This window comes from Schistocerca serialis, chromosome 12, assembly GCF_023864345.2.
Source record: "Schistocerca serialis cubense isolate TAMUIC-IGC-003099 chromosome 12, iqSchSeri2.2, whole genome shotgun sequence".
NCBI classification, from domain to species: Eukaryota; Metazoa; Arthropoda; class Insecta; order Orthoptera; family Acrididae; genus Schistocerca; species Schistocerca serialis.
This window is the reverse complement of record NC_064649.1, coordinates 175,330,926-175,353,854: the sequence shown is the minus strand read 5'-3', so window position 1 is coordinate 175,353,854 and position 22,929 is coordinate 175,330,926.

Sequence of the window (22,929 nt, the reverse complement as noted above, 5' to 3'; positions counted from 1 at the left end):
TTAAATACAAAAGCCACAATGCCGACCTAAGTACAAGAAGACTGATTCTTCTTATTGTCTATGTTTTGAACCTTTCCTGTGAGACCAGTTTTAGATTCCAATGCGTCACTTCATTTTTACTGTATCCCTTGTACCTTCTTATTGACGACGAAACACAGAAATTGCATCGGAATTAAATACAAAAGGCACAATGCCGACTTAAGTACAAGGGGACAGGCTCTTCTTACTGTCTATGTTTTAAACCATTCCTGTGAGACCAGTTCTAGATTCCGATGCTTCACTACAGGTTACTGTATCCCTCCGACCTTCTTATTGACGACGAAACACAGAAATTGCGTCGGAATTAAATACAAAAGGCACAATGGGGTCATTAGTACAAGAAGACTGACTCTTCTTACTGTCTATATTTTGAACCTTCCCTGTGACACTAGTTATAGATTCCGATGCTTCACTTCTGGTTTACTGTATCCCTCTGACCTTCTTATTGACGATGAAACACCGAAATTGCATCGCAATTAAATAGAAAAGGCACAATGCCGACTTAGGTACAATAGGACTGGCTCTTCTTATTGTCTATGTTTTGAACCATTCCTGTGAGACCTGTTTTAGTTTCCGATGCCTCACCTCAGGTTTACTGTATCCCTCTGACCTTCTTATTGACGATGAAACACATAAAATGCATCGGAATTAAATAGAAAAGGCACAATGCCGACTTAAGTACAAGAAGACTGACTCTTCTTACTATCTATATTTTGAATCTCTCCTGTGAGACCGGTTTCAGATTCCGACGCTTCACTTCAGGATTACTGTATCCCTTGGACCTTCCTATTGACGACGTAACACAGAAATTGCATTGGAATTAATTATAAAAGTCACAATGCCGACTTAAGTACAAAAAAACTTACTCTTGCTACTGTCTACGTTTTGAGCCATTCCTGTGACACTAGTTATAGATTCCGATGTTTCATTTCAGGTTTACTGTATTCCTCTGACCTTCTTATTGACGATGAAACAGAGAAATTGCTTCGGAATTAAATAGAAAAGGCACAATGCCGACTTAAGTACAAGAAGACTGGCTCTTCTTACTGGCTATGTTTTAAACCATGCCTGTGAGACCAGTTTTAGATTCCGATGCTTCACTTCAGGTTTATTGTATCCCTCTGACCTTCTTATTGGCGACGAAACACAGAAATTGCATCGCATTTAAATAGAAAAAGCACAATGCCGACTTAAGTACTAGAAAAATGACTCTTCTTACAGTCAATGTTTTGAACCATTCCTGTGACACTAGTTATAGATTCCGATGCTTCACATCAGGTTTACTGTATCCCACTGACCTTCTTATTAACGATGAAACACAGAAATTGCATCGGAATTAAATACAAAAGGCACAATGCCGACATAAGTACAGGAAGACTGCCTCTTCTTACTGTCTATGTTTTAAACCATTCCTGTGACACTAGTTATGGATTCCGATGCTTTGCTTGAGGTTTACAGTATCCCTCTGACCTTCTTGTTGACAATGAAACACAGAAATTATATCGAAATTAAATAGAAAAGACACAATGCCGACTTAAGTACAAGAAAACTTAATCTTCTTACTGTCTATGTTATGAACTATTCCTGTGACACTAGTTATAGATTCCGATGCTTCAATTCAGGTTTACTGTATCCCTCTGACCTTCTTATTGACGATGAATCACAGAAATTGCATCGGAATTAAATACAAAAGGCACAATGCCGACTTAAGTACAAGGAGACTGACACTTCTTACTGTCTATGTTTTGAACCATTCCTGTGAGACCGGTTTTAGATTCCGATGTTCAGTTCAGGTTTACTGTAACCCTAGGACCTTCTTATTGACGACGAAACTCAGAAATTGCATCGGAATTAAATACAAAAGGCACAATGCCGACCTAAGTACAAGATAACTGACTCTTCTTTCTGTCTATGATTTGAACCATTCCTGTGACACTAGTTATAGATTCAGATGCTTCACTTCGGGTTTACTGTATCCCTCTGACCTTCTTATTGACGATGAAACACAGCAATTCCACCGCAATTAAATAGATAAGGCACAATGCCACTTAGGTACAAGAGGACTGGCCCTTCTTACTGTCTATGTTTTGAACCATACCTGTGAGACCAGTTTTAGATTCCGATGCCTCACTTTAGGTTTACTGTATCCCTCTGACCTTCTAATTGACGATGAAACACATAAATTGCATCGGAATTAAATAGAAAATGCACAATGCCGACTTAAGTACAAGAAGACCGACTCTTCTTACTATCCATTCTTTGAACCTCTCCTGTGAAACCGGTTTCAGATTCCGATGCTTCACTTCAGGATTACAATATCCCTTGGACCTTCTTATTGACGACGAAACTCAGAAATTGCATCGGAATTAAATATAAAAGACACAATGCCGACATAAGTAAAAAAAAATTACTCTTCTTACTGTCTATGTTTTGAACCATTCCTGTGACACTAGTTATAGATTCCGCTGCTTCACTTCAGGTTTACTGTATTCCTCTGCCTTCTTATTGACGATGAAACACAGAAATTGCATCGGAATTAAATAGAAAAGGTACAATGCCGACTTAAATACAAAAGGACTGGCTCTTCTTACTGTCTATGTTTTAAACCATTCCTGTGAGACCAGTTTTTGATTCCGACGCTTCACTTCAGGATTACTGTATCCCTTGGACCTTCTTATTGACGACGTAACACAGAAATTGCATCGGAATTAATTATAAATGTCACAATGCCGACTTAAGTACAAAAAAGCATACTCCTCCTACTGTCTATGCTTTGAACCATTCCTGTGACACTAGTTATAGATTCCGATGCTTCACTTCAGGTTTACTGTATTCCTCTGACATTCTTATTGACGATGAAACACAGAAATTGCTTCGGAATCAAATAGAAAAGGCACAATGCCGACTTAAGTACAAGATGACTGGCTCTTCTTACTGTCTATGTTTTATACCATTCCTGTGAGACCAGTTATAGATTCCGATGCTTCGCTTCAGGTTTACTGTATCCCTCTGAACTTCTTACTGACGATGAAACACAGAAATTGTATCGGAATTAAATACAAAAGGCAACTTGCCGACTTAAGTACAAGAAAACTGACTCTTCTTACAGTCTATGATTTGAACCATTCCAATGACACTAGTTATAGATTCCGATGCTTCACTTCAGGTTTACTGTATCCCTCCGACTTTCTTATTAACGATGAAACACAGAAATTGCATCGGAATTAAATTCAAAAGGCACAATGCCGATTTAAGTACAAAAAGACTGACTCTTCTTACTGTCTATAATTTGAACCATTCCTGTGACACTAGTTTAGGATTCCGATGCTTCACTTCAGGTTTACAGTATCCCTCTGAACTTCTTATTGACGATGAAACCCAGAAATTCCATCGGCATTAAATACAAAAGGCGTAATGCCGACTCAAGTACAAGAAGACTGGCTCTTCTTACTGACTATGATTTGAACCTTTCCTGTGAGACGGGTTTTAGATTCCGATGCCTCACTTCAGGTTTACTGTATCCCTCGGACCTTCTTATTGACGACGAAACACAGAAATTGCATCGGAATTAAATACAAAATTCACAATGCCGACTAAAGTACAAGAAGACTGACTCCTCTTGCTGTCTATGTTTTGAACCATTCCTGTGACACTAGTTAAGGATTCCGATGCTTCACTTCAGTTTACTGCATCCCTCTGGCCTTCTTATTGACGACGAAACACAGAAATTGCACCGGAATTAAATACAAAAGCCACAATGCCGTCCTAAGTACAAGAAGACTGATTCTTCTTATTGTCTATGTTTTGAACCTTTCCTGTGAGACCGGTTTTAGATTCCAATGCGTCACTTCATGTTTACTGTATCCCTTGGACCTTCTTATTGACGACGAAACACAGAAATTGCATCGGAATTAAATACAAAAGGCACAATGCCGACTTAAGTACAAGGGGACTGGCTCTTCTTACTGTCTATGTTTTAAACCATTCCTGTGAGACCAGTTCTAGATTCCGATGCTTCACTACAGGTTACTGTATCCTTCCGACCTTCTTATTGACGACGAAACACAGAAATTGCGTCGGAATTAAATACAAAAGGCACAATGGGGTCATTAGTACAAGAAGACTGACTCTTCTTACTGTCTATATTTTGAACCTTCCCTGTGACACTAGTTACAGATTCCGATGCTTCACTTCTGGTTTACTGTATCCCTCTGACCTTCTTATTGACGATGAAACACCGAAATTGCATCGCAATTAAATAGAAAAGGCACAATGCCGACTTAGGTACAATAGGACTGGCTCTTCTTACTGTCTATGTTTTGAACCATTCCTGTGAGACCTGTTTTAGTTTCCGATGCCTCACTTCAGGTTTACTGTATCCCTCTGACCTTCTTATTGACGATGAAACACATAAAATGCATCGGAATTAAATAGAAAAGGCACAATGCCGACTTAAGTACAAGAAGACTGACTCTTCTTACTATCTATATTTTGAATCTCTCCTGTGAGACCGGCTTCTGATTCCGACGCTTCACTTCAGGATTACTGTATCCCTTGGACCTTCCTATTGACGACGTAACACAGAAATTGCATTGGAATTAATTATAAAAGTCACAATGCCGACTTAAGTACAAAAAAACCTTACTCCTCCTACTGTCTACGTTTTGAGCCATTCCTGTGACACTAGTTATTGATTCCGATGTTTCATTTCAGGTTTACTGTATTCCTCTGACCTTCTTATTGACGATGAAACAGAGAAATTGCTTCGGAATTAAATAGAAAAGGCACAATGCCGACTTAAGTACAAGAAGACTGGCTCTTCTTACTGGCTATGTTTTAAACCATTCCTGTGAGACCAGTTTTAGATTCCGATGCTTCACTTCAGGTTTATTTTATCCCTATGAACTTCTTATTGACGATGAAACACAGAAATTGTATCGGAATTAAATACAAGAGGCACACTGCCGACTTAAGTACAAGAGGACTGACTCTTCTTACTGTCTAAGTTTTGACCCTTTCCTGTAAGCCCGGTTTGGTTCCGATGCTTCACTTCAGGTTTACTGTATCCCTCTGACCTTCTTATTGACGACGAAACACAGAAATTGCATCGCATTTAAATAGAAAAAGCACAATGCCGACTTAAGTACTAGAAAAATGACTCTTCTCACAGTCTATGTTTTGAACCATTCCTGTGACACTAGTTATAGATTCCGATGCTTCACATCAGGTTTACTGTATCCCTCTGACCTTCTTATTAACGACGAAACACAGAAATTGCATCGGAATTAAATACAAAAGGCACAATGCCGACATAAGTGCAGGAAGACTGCCTCTTCTTACTGTCTATGTTTTGAACCATTCCTGTGACACTAGTTATGGATTCCGATGCTTCGCTTGAGGTTTACAGTATCCCTCTGACCTTCTTGTTGACGATGAAACACAGAAATTGCATCGAAATTAAATAGAAAAAGCACAATGCCGACTTAAGTACTAGATTACTGACTCTTCTTATTGCCTATGCTTTGAACCTTTACTGTGAGACCGGTTTTAGATTCCGATGCGTCACTTCAGGTTTACTGTATCCCTTGCACCTTCTTATTGACGACGAAACAGAGAAATTGCATCGGAATTAAATACAAAAGGCACAATGCCGACATAAGTACAGGACGACTGCCTCTTCTTACTGTCTATGCTTTGAACCATTCCTGTGACACTAGTTATAGATTCCGATGCTTCACCTCAGATTTTCTGTATCCCTCTGACCTTCTTATTGACGATGAAACACAGAAATTGCATCGAAATGAAATAGAAAAGGCACAATGCCGACTTAAGTACAAAAGACTGACACTTCTTACTGTCTATGTTGTGAACCATTCCTATGACACTAGTTATGGATTCCGATGCTGCACTTCAGGTTTACTGTATCCCTCTGACTTACTTATTGACCACGAAACACATAAATTGCATAGGAATTAAATACAAAAGGCACAATGCCGACTCAAGTACAAGAAGACTGACTCTTCTTACTGTCTATGTTTTGAACCTTTCCTGTGAGACCGGTTTTAGATTCTGATGCTTCACTTCAGGTTTACTGTATCCCTCTGACCTTCTTATTGACGACGAAAGATAGGAATTGCATCGGAATTAAATACAAAAGGCACAATGCCGACACAAGTACAAGAAGACTGGCTTATCTTACTGTCTATGATTGAACCTTACCTGTGAGACCGGTTTTAGATTCCGATGCTTCACCCCAGGTTTACTGTATCCCCCTGCCCTTCTTATTGACGATGAAACACAGAAATTGCATCGGAATTAAATACAAAAGGCACAATGCCGACATAAGTACAAGAAGACTGACTCTTCTTACTGTCTATGTTTTGAACCATTCCTGTGACACTAGTTATAGATTCCAATGCTTCACTTCAGGTTTACTGTATCCTCTGACCTTCTTATTGACGATGAATCACCGAAATAGCATCGGAATTAAATACAAAAGGCACAATGCCGACTTCAGTACAAGAAGACTGACTCTTCTTACTGTCTATGATTTGTACAATTCCTGTGACACTAGTTAAGGATTCCGATGCTTCACTTCAGGTTTACTGTATCCCTCTGTCCTTCTTATTGACGATGAAACCCAGAAATTCCATCAGTATTAAATACAAAAGGCGTAATGCCGACTCAAGTACAAGAAGACTGGTTCTTCTTACTGTCTACGATTTGAACCATTCCTGTGAGACCGGTTTTAGATTCCGATGCTTCAATTCAGGTTTACTGTATCCCTTGGACCTTCTTATTGACGACGAAACACAGAAATTGCATCGGAATTTAATACAGAATGCACAATGCCGACTAAAGTACAAGAAGACTGACTCCTCTTACTGTCTATGTTTTGAACCATTCCTGTGACACTAGTAAAGGATTCCGATGGTTCACTTTAGTTTACTGCATCCCTCTGACCTTCTTATTGACGACGAAACACAGAAATTGCATCGGAATTAAATACAAAAGGCACAATGCCGACTCTAGTACAAGATGACTGGCTCTTCTTTCTGTCTATGTTTTGAACCTTTCCTGTGATACCGGTTTTAGATTCCGATGCTTCACTTCAGGTTTACCGTACCCCTTGGACCTTCTTAATGACGACGAAACACAGAAATTGCATCGTAATTAAATACAAAATGCACAATGCCGACATAAGTTCAAGAAGACTGCCTTTCTTACTGTCTATGTTTTGAACCATTCCTGTGACACTAGTTAAGGATACCGATGCTTCACGTCAGGTTTACTGTATCCTTCTGACCTTCTTTTTGACGACGAAACACAGAAATTGCATCGAAATTAAATACAAAAGGCACAATGCCGACTCAAGAACAAGATGACTGCCTCTTCTTACTGACTATGTTTTGAACAATTCCTGTGAGACCAGTTTTAGATTCCGATGCTTCACTATATTTTTACTGCATCCCTTGGACCTTCTTATTGACGATGAAAAACAGAAATTGCATCGGAATCAAATACAAAAGGCACAATGCCGTCTTAAGTACAGGAAGACTGGCTCTTCTCAATGTCTATGTTTTGAACCATTTGTGTGACACTATTTGTGGATTGCGATGCTTCACTTTAGGTTTACTGTATCCCTCTGACATTCTTATTGACGATGAAACACAGAAATTGCATCGGAAATAAATACAAAAGGCATAATGCCGACTTAAGTACAAGAAGACTGACTCTTCTCACTGTCTATGTGATGAACCATTCCTGTGACACTAGGTATGGATTCCGATGCTTCACTTCAGGTTTACTGTATCCCTCTGACCTTCTTGTTGACGATGAAACACAGAAACTGCATCGGAATTAAATAGAAAAGGCGCAATGTCGACATAAGTACAAGAAGGCTGATTCTTCTTATTGTCTATGTTTTGAACCTTTCCTGTGAGACCGGTTTTAGATTCCGATGCGTCACTTCATGTTTACTGTATCCCTTGGACCTTCTTATTGACGACGAAACACAGAAATTGCATCGGAATTAAATACAAAAGGCACAATGCCGACTTCAGTACAAGAAGACTGACTCTTCTTACTGTCTATGTTTTGACCCTTTCCTGTAAGCCCGGTTTGGTTCCGATGCTTCACTTCAGGTTTACTGTATCCCTCTGACCTTCTTATTGACGACGAAACACAGAAATTGCATCGGAATTAAATAGAAAAAGCACAATGCCGACTTAAGTACTAGAAAACTGACTCTTCTTACAGTCTTTTTTTTTGAACCATTCCTGTGACACTAGTTATAGATTCCGATGCTTCATATCAGGTTTACTGTATCCCTCTGACCTTCTTATTAAAGATGAAAGACAGAAATTGCATCGGAATTAAATACAAAAGGGCACAATGCCGACATAAGTACAGGAAGACTGCCTCTTCTTACAGTCTATGTTTTGAACCATTCCTGTGACACTAGTTATGGATTCCGATGGTTCAATTGAGGTTTACAGTATCCCTCTGACCTTCTTGTTGACGATGAAACACAGAAATTGCATTGGAATTAAATAGAAAAAGCACAATGCCGACTTAAGTACTAGAATACTGACTCTTCTTATTGTCTATGCTTTGAACCTTTCCTGTGAGACCGGTTTTAGATTCTGATGCGTCACTTCAGGTTTACTGTATCCCTTGGACCTTCTTGTTAACGACGAAACAGAGAAATTGCATCGGAATTAAATACAAAAGGCACAATGCCGACATAAGTACAGGACGACTGCCTCTTCTTACTGTCTATGTTTTGAACCATTCCTGTGACACTAGTTACAGATTCCGATGCTTCACTTCAGATTTTCTGTATCCCTCTGACCTTCTTATTGACGATGAAACACAGAAATTGCATCGAAATGAAATAGAAAAGGCACAATGCCGACTTAAGTACAAAAGACTGACACCTCTTACTGTCTATGTTGTGAACCATTCCTATGACTATAGTTATGGATTCCGATGCTGCACTTCAGGTTTACTGTATCCCTCTGACTTTCTTATTGACCACGAAACACATAAATTGCATAGGAATTAAATACAAAAGGCACAATGGCGACTCAAGTACAAGAAGACTGACTCTTCTTACTGTCTATGTTTTGAACCTTTCCTGTGAGACCGGTTTTAGATTCTGATGCTTCACTTCAGGTTTACTGTATCCCTCTGACCTTCTTATTGACGACGAAAGATAGAAATTGCATCGGAATTAAATACAAAAGGCACAATGCCGACACAAGTACAAGAAGACTAGCTCTTCTTACTGTCTATGATTGAACCTTTCCTGTGAGACCGGTTTTAGATTCCGATGCTTCAATTCAGGTTTACTGTATCCCTTGGACCTTCTTATTGACGATGAAACACAGAAATTGCATCGGAATTTAATACAAAATGCACAATGCCGACTAAAGTACAAGAAGACTGACTCCTCTTACTGTCTATGTTTTGAACCATTCCTGTGACACTAGTTAAGGATTCCGATGGTTCACTTTAGTTTCTTGCATCCCTCTGACCTTCTTATTGACGACGAAACACAGAAATTGCATCGGAATTAAATACAAATGGCACAATGCCGACTCTAGTACAAGATGACTGGCTCTTCTTTCTGTCTATGTTTTGAACCTTTCCTGTGAGACCGGTTTTAGATTCCGATGCTTCACTTCAGGTTTACTGTACCCCTTGGACCTTCTTATTGACGACGAAACACAGAAATTGCATCGGAATTAAATACAAAAGGCACAATGCTGACATAAGTACAGGAAGACTGGCTCCTCTTACTGTCTATGTTTTGAACCATTCCTGTGACACTAGTTATAGATTCCGATGATTCACTTCAGGTTTACTGTATCCCTCTGACCTTCTTATTGACGATGAAACACAGAAATCCCATCAGAATTAAATAGAAAAGGCAGAATTCCGACTTACATACATGAAGACTGACTCTTCTTACTGACTATGTTTTGAACGATTCCTGTGAGACCAGTTTTAGATTCCGATGGTTCACTATATGTTTACTGCATCCCTTCGACCTTCTTATTGACGATGAAACACAGAAATTGCATCGGAATCAAATACAAAAGGCACAATGCCGACTTAAGTACAGGAAGACTGGCTCTTCTCACTGTCTATGTTTTGAACCATTTGCGTGACTCTATTTATGGATTCCGATGCTTCACTTTAGGTTTACTGTATCCCTCTGTCCTTCTTATTGACGACGAAACACAGAAATAGCATCGGAATTAAATACAAAATGCACAATGCCGACTCAAGTACAAGAAGACAGGCTCTTGTTACTGTCTCTGCTTTGAACCTTTCCTATGAGACCGGTTTTAGATTCCGATGCTTCACTTCAAGTTTACTGTATCGCTCTGACCTTCTTATTGACGACGAAAGATGGAAATTGCATCGGAGTTAAATACAAAATGCACAATGCCGACTCAAGTACAAGAAGACTGGCTCTTCTTACTGTCTATGATTGAACCTTTCCTGTGAGACCGGTTCTAGATTCCGATGCTTCACTTCAGGATTACTGTATCCCTCTGCCCTTGTAATTGACGATGAAACACAGAAATTGCATCGGAATTAAATACAAATGGCACAATGCCGACATAAGAACAACAAGACTGACTCATCTTACTGTCTATGTTTTCAACCATTCCTGTGACACTAGTTATAGATTCCGATGCTTCCCTTCTGGTTTACTGTATCCCTCTGACCTTCATATGGGCGATGAATCACAGAAATTGCATTGGAATTAAATACAAAAGGCACAATGCCGACCTAAGTACTAGAAGACTGACTCTTCTTACTGTCTATGTTTTGAACCATTCCTGTGACACTTGTTCAGGATTCCGATGCTTCACTTCAGGTTTACTGTATCCCTTGGACCTTCTTATTGGCGATGAAACACTGAAATTGCATCGAAATTAAATTCAAAAGGCACAATACCGACTTACATACATGAAGACTGACTCTTCTTACTGACTATGTTTTGAACAATTCCTGTGAGACCAGTTTTAGATTCCGATGGTTCACTATATGTTTACTGCATCCCTTGGACCTTCTTATTGACGATGAAACACAGAAATTGCATCGGAATGAAATACAAAAGGCACAATGCCGACTTAAGTACAGGAAGACTGGCTCTTCTCACTGTCTATGTTTAGAACCATTTGCGTGACACTATTTGTGGATTCCGATGCTTCACTTTAGGTTTACTGTATCCCTCTGTCCTTCTTATTGACGACGAAACACAGAAATAGCATCGGAATTAAATACAAAATGCACAATGCCGACTCAAGTACAAGAAGCCAGGCTCTTGTTACTGTCTCTGTTTTGAACCTTTCCTATGAGACCGGTTTTAGATTCCGATGCTTCACTTCAAGTTTACTGTATCGCTCTGACCTTCTTATTGACGACGAAAGATGGAAATTGCATCGGAGATAAATACAAAATGCACAATGCCGACTCAAGTACAAGAAGACTGGCTCTTCTTACTGTCTATGATTGAACCTTTCCTGTGAGACCGGTTCTAGATTCCGATGCTTCACTTCAGGATTACTGTATCCCTCTGCCCTTCTTATTGACGATGAAACACAGAAATTGCATCGGAATTAAATACAAATGGCACAATGCCGACATAAGAACAACAAGACTGACTCATCTTACTGTCTATGTTTTCAACCATTCCTGTGACACTAGTTATAGATTCCGATGCTTCCCTTCTGGATTACTGTATCCCTCTGACCTTCATATGGACGATGAATTACAGAAATGGCATCGGAATTAAATACAAAAGGCACAATGCCGACCTAAGTACTAGAAGACTGACTCTTCTTACTGTCTATGTTTTGAACCACTCCTGTGACACTTGTTAAGGATTCCGATGCTTCACTTCAGGTTTACTGTATCCCTTGGACCTTCTTATTGACGATGAAACACAGAAATTGCATCGGAATTAAATTCAAAAGGCACAATACCGACTTACATACATGAAGACTGACTCTTCTTACTGACTATGTTTTGAACAATTCCTGTGAGACCAGTTTTAGATTCCGATGGTTCACTATATGTTTACTGCATCCCTTGGACCTTCTTATTGACGATGAAACACAGAAATTGCATCGGAATCAAATACAAAAGGCACAATGCCGACTTAAGTACAGGAAGACTTGCTCTTCTCACTGTCTATGTTTAGAACCATTTGCGTGACACTATTTGTGGATTCCGATGCTTCACTTTAGGTTTACTGTATCCCTCTGACCTTCTTATTGACGACGAAACACAGAAATAGCATCGGAATTAAATGCAAAATGCACAATGCCGACTCAAGTACAAGAAGCCAGGCTCTTGTTACTGTCTCTGTTTTGAACCTTTCCTATGAGACCGGTTTTAGATTCCGATGCTTCACTTCAAGTTTACTGTATCGCTCTGACCTTCTTATTGACGACGAAAGATGGAAATTGCATCGGAGATAAATACAAAATGCACAATGCCGACTCAAGTACAAGAAGACTGGCTCTTCTTACTGTCTATGATTGAACCTTTCCTGTGAGACCGGTTCTAGATTCCGATGCTTCACTTCAGGATTACTGTATCCCTCTGCCCTTCTTATTGACGATGAAACACAGAAATTGCATCGGAATTAAATACAAATGGCACAATGCCGACATAAGAACAACAAGACTGACTCATCTTACTGTCTATGTTTTCAACCATTCCTGTGACACTAGTTATAGATTCCGATGCTTCCCTTCTGGATTACTGTATCCCTCTGACCTTCATATGGACGATGAATTACAGAAATGGCATCGGAATTAAATACAAAAGGCACAATGCCGACCTAAGTACTAGAAGACTGACTCTTCTTACTGTCTATGTTTTGAACCACTCCTGTGACACTTGTTAAGGATTCCGATGCTTCACTTCAGGTTTACTGTATCCCTTGGACCTTCTTATTGACGATGAAACACAGAAATTGCATCGGAATTAAATTCAAAAGGCACAATACCGACTTACATACATGAAGACTGACTCTTCTTACTGACTATGTTTTGAACAATTCCAGTGAGACCAGTTTTAGATTCCGATGGTTCACTATATGTTTACTGCATCCCTTGGACCTTCTTATTGACGATGAAACACAGAAATTGCATCGGAATCAAATACAAAAGGCACAATGCCGACTTAAGTACAGGAAGACTGGCTCTTCTCACTGTCTATGTTTTTAACCATTTGCGTGACACTATTTGTGGATTCCGATGCTTCACTTCAGGTTTACTGTATCCCTCTGACCTTCTTATTGACGACGAAACACAGAAATTTCATCGGAAATAAATGCAAAAGGCATAATGCTGACTTAAGTACAAGAAGACTGACTCTTCTCACTGTCTATGTGATGAACCATTCCTGTGACACTAGGTACGGATTCCGATGCTTCACTTCAGGTTTACTGTATCCCTCTGACCTTCTTGTTGACGATGAAACACAGAAACTGCATCGGAATTAAATAGAGAAGGCACAATGTCGACATAAGTACAAGAAGGCTGATTCTTCTTATTGTCTATGTTTTGAACCTTTCCTGTGAGACCGGTTTTAGATTCCGATGCGTCACTTCATGTTTACTGTATCCTTTGGACCTTCTTATTGACGACGAAACACAGAAATTGCATCGGAATTAAATACAAAAGGCACAATGCCGACAAAAGTACAGGAAGACTGGCTCTTCTTACTGTCTATGTTTTGAACCATTCCTGTGACACTAGTTATAGATTCCGATGATTCACTTCAGGTTTACTGTATCCCTCTGACCTTCTTATTGACGATGAAACACAGAAATCGCATCAGAATTAAATAGAAAAGGCAGAATTCCGACTTAAGTACAAGAAGACTGACTCTTCTTACTGTCTATGTTGTGAACCATTCCTGTGACACTGGTTATGGATTCCGATGCTTCACTTCAGGTTTACTGTAACCCTCTGACGTTCTTATTGACGACGAAACACAGAAATAGCATCGGAATTAAATACAAAATGCACAATGCCGACTCAAGTACAAGAAGACAGGCTCTTGTTACTGTCTCTGTTTTGAACCTTTCCTATGAGACCGGTTTTAGATTCCGATGCTTCACTTCAAGTTTACTGTATCGCTCTGACCTTCTTATTGACGATGAAAGATGGAAATTGCATCGGAATTAAATACAAAAGGCACAATGCCGACTCAAGTACAAGAAGACTGGCTCTTCTTACTGTCTATGATTGAACCTTTCCTGTGAGACCGATTCTAGATTCCGATGCTTCACTTCAGGATTACTGTATCCCTCTGCCCTTCTTATTGACGATGAAACACAGAAATTGCATCGGAATTAAATACAAATGGCACAATGCCGACATAAGAACAACAAGACTGACTCATCTTACTGTCTATGTTTTCAACCATTCCTGTGACACTAGTTATAGATTCCGATGCTTCCCTTCTGGTTTACTGTATCCCTCTGACCTTCATATGGACGATGAATCACAGAAATTGCATCGGAATTGAATACAAAAGGCTCAATGCCGACCTAAGTACAAGAAGACTGGCTCTTCTTACTGTCCATGATTTGAACCATTCCTGTGACACTTGTTAAGGATTCCGATGCTTCACTTCAGGTTTACTGTATCCCTCTGACCTTCTTATTGACGATGAAACCCAGAAGTTCCATCGGAATAAAATACAAAAGGCACAATGCCGACTCAAGTACAAGAAGACTGGCTCTTCTTACTGTGTATGATTTGAACCTTTCCTGTGCGACCGGTTCTAGATTCCGATGCTTCACTTCTGGTTTGCTGTATCCCTTACACCTTTTTATTGACGACGAAACACCGTAATTGCACCGAAATTAAATACAAAATGCACAATGCCGATTTAAGTACAAGAAAACTGACTCTTCTTACTGTCTATGGTTTGAACCATTCCTGTGACTCTAGTTAAGGATTCCGATGCTTCTCTTCACGTTTACTGTATCCCACGGACCTGCTTATAAACGATGAAACACTGAAATTGCATCGGAATTAAATGCAAAAGGCACAATGTCGACTTAAGTACAAGAAAGCTGACTCTTCTTACTGTCTACGATTTGAACCATTCCTGTGAGACCGGTTTTATATTCCGATGCTTCAATTCAGGTTTACTGTATCCCTTGGACCTTCTTATTGACGACGAAACACAGAAATTGCATCGGAATTTAATACAAAATGCACAATGCCGACTAAAGTACAAGAAGACTGACTCCTCTTACTGTCTATGTTTTGAACCATTCCTGTGACACTAGTTAAGGATTCCGATGGTTCACTTTAGTTTACTGCATCCCTCTGACCTTCTTATTGACGACGAAACACAGAAATTGCATCGGAATTAAATACAAAAGGCACAATGCCGACTCTAGTACAAGATGACTGGCTCTTCTTTCTGTCTATGTTTTGAACCATTCCTGTGAGACCGGTTTTAGATTCCGATGCTTCACTTCAGGTTTACTGTACCCCTTGGACCTTCTTATTGACGACGAAACACAGAAATTGCATCGTAATTAAATACAAAATGCACAATGCCGACATAAGTACAAGAAGACTGCCTCTACTTACTGTCTATGTTTTGAACCATTCCTGTGACACTAGTTTACGATACCGATGCTTCACGTCAGGTTTACTGTATCCTTCTGAACTTCTTATTGACGACGAAACACAGAAATAGCATCGGAAATAAATGCAAAAGGCATAATGCCGACTTAAGTACAAGAAGACTGAATCTTCTCACTGTCTATGTGATGAACCATTTCTGTGACACTAGGTATGGATTCCGATGCACCACTTCAGGTTGACTGAATCCCTCTGACCTTCTTGTTGACGATGAAACACAGAAACTGCATCGGAATTAAATAGAAAAGGCACAATGTCGACATAAGTACAAGAAGGCTGATTCTTCTTATTGTCTATGTTTTGAACCTTTCCTGTGAGACCGGTTTTAGATTCCGATGCGTCACTTCATGTTTACTATATCCCTTGGACCTTCTTATTGACGACGAAACACAGAAATTGCATCGGAATTAAATACAAAAGGCACAATTCCGACTCTAGTACAAGATGACTGGCTCTTCTTTCTGTCTATGTTTTGAACCATTCCTGTGACACTAGTTATAGATTCCGATGATTCACTTCAGGTTTACTGTATCCCTCTGACCCTCTTATTGACGATGAAACACAGAAATCGCATCAGAATTAAATAGAAAAGGCAGAATTCCGACTTACATTCATGAAGACTGACTCTTCTTACTGACTATGTTTTGAACAATTCCTGTGAAACCAGTTTTAGATTCCGATGGTTCACTATATGTTTACTGCATCCCTTGGACCTTCTTATTGACGATGAAACACAGAAATTGCATCGGAACCAAATACAAAAGGCACAATGCCGACTTAAGTACAGGAAGACTGGCTGTTCTCACTGTCTATGTTTTGAACCATTTGCGTGACTCTATTTGTGGATTCCGATGCTTCACTTTAGGTTTACTGTATCCCTCTGACCTTCTTATTGACGACGAAACACAGAAATAGCATCGGAATTAAATACAAAATGCACAATGCCGACTCAAGTACAAGAAGACAGGCTCTTGTTACTGTCTCTGCCTTGAACCTTTCCTATGAGACCGGTTTTAGATTCCGATGCTTCACTTCAAGTTTACTGTATCGCTCTGACCTTCTTATTGACGACGAAAGATGGAAATTGCATCGGAGTTAAATACAAAATGCACAATGCCGACTCAAGTACAAGAAGACTGGCTCTTCTTACTGTCTATGATTGAACCTTTCCTGTGAGACCGGTTCTAGATTCCGATGCTTCACTTCAGGATTACTGTATCCCTCTGCCCTTCTAATTGACGATGAAACACAGAAATTGCATCGGAATTAAATACAAATGGCACAATGCCGACATAAGAACAACAAGACTGACTCATCTTACTGTCTATGTTTTCAACCATTCCTGTGACACTAGTTATAGATTCCGATGCTTCCCTTCTGGTTTACTGTATCCCTCTGACCTTCATATGGACGATGAATCACAGAAATTGCATCGGAATTAAATACAAAAGGCACAATGCCGACCTAAGTACAAGAAGACTGACTCTTCTTACTGTCTATGTTTAGAACCATTCCTGTGACACTTGTTCAGGATTCCGATGCTTCACTTCAGGTTTACTGTATCCCTTGGACCTTCTTATTGGCGATGAAACACAGAAATTGCATCGAAATTAAATTCAAAAGGCACAATACCGACTTACATACATGAAGACTGACTCTTCTTACTGACTATGATTTTAACAATTCCTGTGAGACCAGTTTTAGATTCCGATGGTTCACTATATGTTTACTGCATCCCTTGGACCTTCTTATTGACGATGAAACACAGAAATTGCATCGGAATCAAATACAAAAGGCACAATGCCGACTTAAGTACAGGAAGACTGGCTCTTCTCACTGTCTATGTTTTGAACCATTTGCTTGACACAATTTGTGGATTCCGATGCTTCACTTTAGGTTTACTGTATCCCTCTGACCTTGTTATTGACGACGAAACACAGAAATAGCATCGGAATTAAATACAAAATGCACAATGACGACTCAAGTACAAGAAGCCAGGCTCTTGTTACTGTCTCTGTTTTGAACCTTTCCTATGAGACCGGTTTTAGATTCCGATGCTTCACTTCAAGTTTACTGTATCGCTCTGACCTTCTTATTGACGACGAAACATGGAAATTGCATCGGAGATAAATACAAAATGCACAATGCCGACTCAAGTACAGGAAGACTGGCTCTTCTTACTGTCTATGATTAAACCTTTCCTGTGAGACCGGTTCTAGATTCCGATGCTTCACTTCAGGATTACTGTATCCCTCTGCCCTTCTTATTGACGATGAAACATAGAAATTGCATCGGAATTAAATACAAATGGCACAATGCTGACATAAGAACAACAATACTGACTCATCTTACTGTCTATGTTTTCAACCATTCCTGTGACACTAGTTATAGATTCCGAAGCTTCCCTTCTGGTTTACTGTATCCCTCTGACCTTCAAATGGACGATGAATCACAGAAGTTGCATCGGAATTAAATACAAAAGGCACAATGCCGACCTAAATACAAGAAGACTGACTCTTCTTACTGTCTATGTTTTGAACCATTCCTGTGACACTTGTTAAGGATTCCGATGCTTCACTTCAGGTTTACTGTATCCCTTGGACCTTCTTATTGACGATGAAACACAGAAATTGCATCGGAATTAAATTCAAAAGGCACAATACCGACTTACATACATGAAGACTGACTCTTCTTACTGACTATGTTTTGAACAATTCCTGTGAGACCAGTTTTAGATTCCGATGGTTCACTATATGTTTACTGCATCCCTTGGACCTTCTTATTGACGACGAAACACAGAAATTGCAACGGAATTAAATACAAAAGGCACAATGCCGACATAAGTACAGGAAGACTGGCTCTTCTTACTGTCTCTGTTTTGAACCTTTCCTATGAGACCGGTTTTAGATTCCGATGCTTCACTTCAAGTTTACTGTATCGCTCTGACCTTCTTATTGACGACGAAAGATGGAAATTGCATCGGCATTAAATACAAAAGGCACAATGCCGACTCAAGTACAAGAAGACTGGCTCTTCTTACTGTCTATGATTGAACCTTTCCTGGGAGACCGATTCTAGATTCCGATGCTTCACTTCAGGATTACTGAATCCCTCTGCCCTTCTTATTGACGATGAAACACAGAAATTGCATCGTAATTAAATACAAATGGCACAATGCCGACATAAGAACAACAAGACTGACTCATCTTACTGTCTATATTTTCAACCATTCCTGTGACACTAGTTATAGATTCCGATGCTTCACTTTTGGTTTACTGTATCCCTCTGACCTTCATATGGACGATGAATCACAGAAATTGCATCGGAATTGAATACAAAAGGCACAATGCCGACCTAAGTACAAGAAGACTGGCTCTTCTTACTGTCTATGTTTTGAACCATTCCTGTGACACTTGTTAAGGATTCCGATGCTTCACTTCAGGTTTACTGTATCCCTCTGACCTTCTTATTGACGATGAAACCCAGAAGTTCCATCGGAATAAAATACAAAAGGCACAATGCCGACTCAAGTACAAGAAGACTGGCTCTTCTTACTGTGTATGATTTGAACCTTCCCTGTGCGACCGGTTCTAGATTCCGATGCTTCACTTCTGGTTTGCTGTATCCCTTAGACCTTCTTATTGACGACGAACCACCGTAATTGCACCGAAATTAAATACAAAATGCACAATGCCGATTTAAGTACAAGAAAACTGACTCTTCTTACTGTCTATGTTTTGAACCATTCCTGTGACTCTAGTTAAGGATTCCGATGCTTCACTTCACGTTTACTGTATCCCACGGACCTGCTTATAAACGATGAAACACAGAAATTGCATCGGAATTAAATGCAAAAGGCACAATGTCGACTTAAGTACAAGAAAGCTGACTCTTCTTACTGTCTTTGTTTTGAACCATTCCTGTGAGACCAGTTTTAGATTCCGATGCTTCAATTCAGGTTTACTGTATCCCTTGGACCTTGATATAGGCGATGAAACACAAAAATCGCATCGGAATTAAATACAAAATGCACAATGCCGACTTAAGTACAAGAAAAGTGACTCTTCTTACTGTCTATATTTTGAACCATTCCTGTGACACTAGTTATAGATTCCGATGCTTCACTTCAGGTTTACTGTATCCCTCTGACCCTCTTATAGACGATGAAACACAGAAATATGCATCGGAATAAAATAGAAAACTGAGAATGCCGACTTAAGTACAAGAAGACTGGCCCTTCTTACTGTATATGTTTTGAACAATTCCTGTGAGACCAGTTTTAGATTCCGATGTTTCACTTCAGGTTTACTGGATACCTCTGACCTTTTTACTGACGATGAAACACAGAAATGGCATCGAAATTTAATAGAAAAGGCACAATGCCCACTTAAGTACAAGCAGACTGGCTCTTCTTACAGTCTATGTCTTGACCATTCCTGTGAGACCAGTTTGAGATTCCGATGTTTAGTTCACGTTTACTGTAACTCTTGCACCTTCATATTGACGACGAAACTCAGAAATTGCAACGGAATTAAAAAGAAAAGGCACAATGCCGACTTAAGTACAAGATAACTGACTCTTCTTACTGTCTATGTTTTGAGCCATTCCTGTGACACTAGTTATAGATTCCGATGCTTCACTTCAGGTGTACTGTATCCCTCTGACCTTCTTATTGACGATGAAACACAGAAATTGCATCGGAATTAAATAGAAAAGGCCCAATGCCGACTTAAGTACAAGAGGACTGGCTCTTCTTACTGTCTATGTTTTGGGCTATTTCTGTGAGACCAGTTTTAGATTCCGATGCTTCACTTCAGGTCTACTGTATCCCTTAGACCTTCTTATTGACGACGAGACACAGAAATTGCATCGGAATTAAATAGAAAAGGCACAATGCCGACCTAAGTTCAAGAAAACTGACTCTTCTTACAGTCTATGTTTTGAACCATTCCTGTAACACTAGTTATAAATTCCGATGCTTCACTTCAGGTTTACTGTATCCCTCTGCCCTTCTTATTGACGATGAAACACAGAAATTGCATCGGAATTAAATAGAAAACGCACAATGTCGACTAAAGTACAAAAGACTGACTCTTCTTACTGTCTATGATTGAACCTTTCCTGTGAGACCGGCTTTACATTCCGATGCTTCACTTCAGGTTTACTGTATCCCTTAGACCTTCTTATTGACGACGAGACACAGAAATTGCATCGGAATTAAATAGAAAAGGCACAATGCCGACTTAAGTTCATGAAAACTGACTCTTCTTACTGTCTATGATTTGAAACAATCCTGTGTCGCTAGTTATGGATTCCAATGCTTCACAACAGGTTTATTGTATCCCTCTGACCTTCTTGTTGGCGACGAAACACAGATATTGCATCGGAATTAAATAGAAAAGGCACAATGCCGACTTAAGTACATGAAGACTGACTCTTCTTATTGTCTATGTTTTGAACCTTTCCTGTGAGACCAGTTTTAGATTCCGATGCGCCACTTCAACTTTACTGTATCCCTTGGACATTCTTATTGACGACGAATCACAGAAATTGCATCGGAATTAAATACAAAAGGCATAATGCCGACATAAGTACAGGAAGACTGGCTCTTCTTACTGTCTATGATTTGAACCATTCCTGTGACACTAGTTATAGATTCCGATGCTTCACTTCAGTTTTACTGTATCCCTCTGACCTTCTTATTGACGATGAAACACAGAAATTGCATCGGAATTAAATTGAAAAGGCACAATGCCCACTTAAGTACAAGAAGACTGGCTCTTCTTACTGTCTATGTTTTGACCATTCCTGTGAGACCAGTTTGAGATTCCGATGCTTCACTTCAGGTTTACTGTATTCCTCTGTCCTTCTTATTGACGATGAAACACAGAAATTGCATCGGAATTAAATACAAAAGGCACAATGCCTACTTAAGTACAAGGAGACTGACTCTTCTTACTGTCTATGTTTTGAACCATTCCTGTGAGACCAGTTTTAGATTCCGATGTTTAGCTCACGTTTACTGTAACTCTTGCACCTTCATATTGACGACGAAACTCAGAAATTGCAACGGAATTAAAAAGAAAAGGCACAATGCCGACTTAAGTACAAGATAACTGACTCTTCTTACTGTCTATGTTTTGAGCCATTCCTGTGACACTAGTTATAGATTCCGATGCTTCACTTCAGGTGTACTGTATCCCTCTGACCTTCTTATTGACGATGAAACACAGAAATTGCATCGGAATTAAATAGAAAAGGCACAATGTCGACTAAAGTACAAAAGACTGACTCTTCTTACTGTCTATGATTGAACCTTTCCTGTGAGACCGGCTTTACATTCCGATGCTTCACTTCAGGTCTACTGTATCCCTTAGACCTTCTTATTGACGACGAGACACAGAAATTGCATCGGAATTAAATAGAAAAGGCACAATGCCGACCTAAGTTCAAGAAAACTGACTCTTCTTACAGTCTATGTTTTGAACCATTCCTGTAACACTAGTTATAAATTCCGATGCTTCACTTCAGGTTTACTGTATCCCTCTGCCCTTCTTATTGACGATGAAACACAGAAATTGCATCGGAATTAAATAGAAAACGCACAATGTCGACTAAAGTACAAAAGACTGACTCTTCTTACTGTCTATGATTGAACCTTTCCTGTGAGACCGGCTTTACATTCCGATGCTTCACTTCAGGTTTACTGTATCCCTTAGACCTTCTTATTGACGAAGAGACACAGAAATTGCATCGGAATTAAATAGAAAAGGCACAATGCCGACTTAAGTTCATGAAAACTGACTCTTCTTACTGTCTATGATTTGAAATAATCCTGTGTCGCTAGTTATGGATTCCAATGCTTCACAACAGGTTTATTGTATCCCTCTGACCTTCTTGTTGGCGACGAAACACAGATACTGCATCGGAATTAAATAGAAAAGGCACAATGCCGACTTAAGTACATGAAGACTGACTCTTCTTATTGTCTATGTTTTGAACCTTTCCTGTGAGACCAGTTTTGGATTCCGATGCGCCACTTCAACTTTACTGTATCCCTTGGACATTCTTATTGACGACGAAACACAGAAATTGCATCGGAATTAAATACAAAAGGCACAATGCCGACATAAGTACAGGAAGACTGGCTCTTCTTACTGTCTATGATTTGAACCATTCCTGTGACACT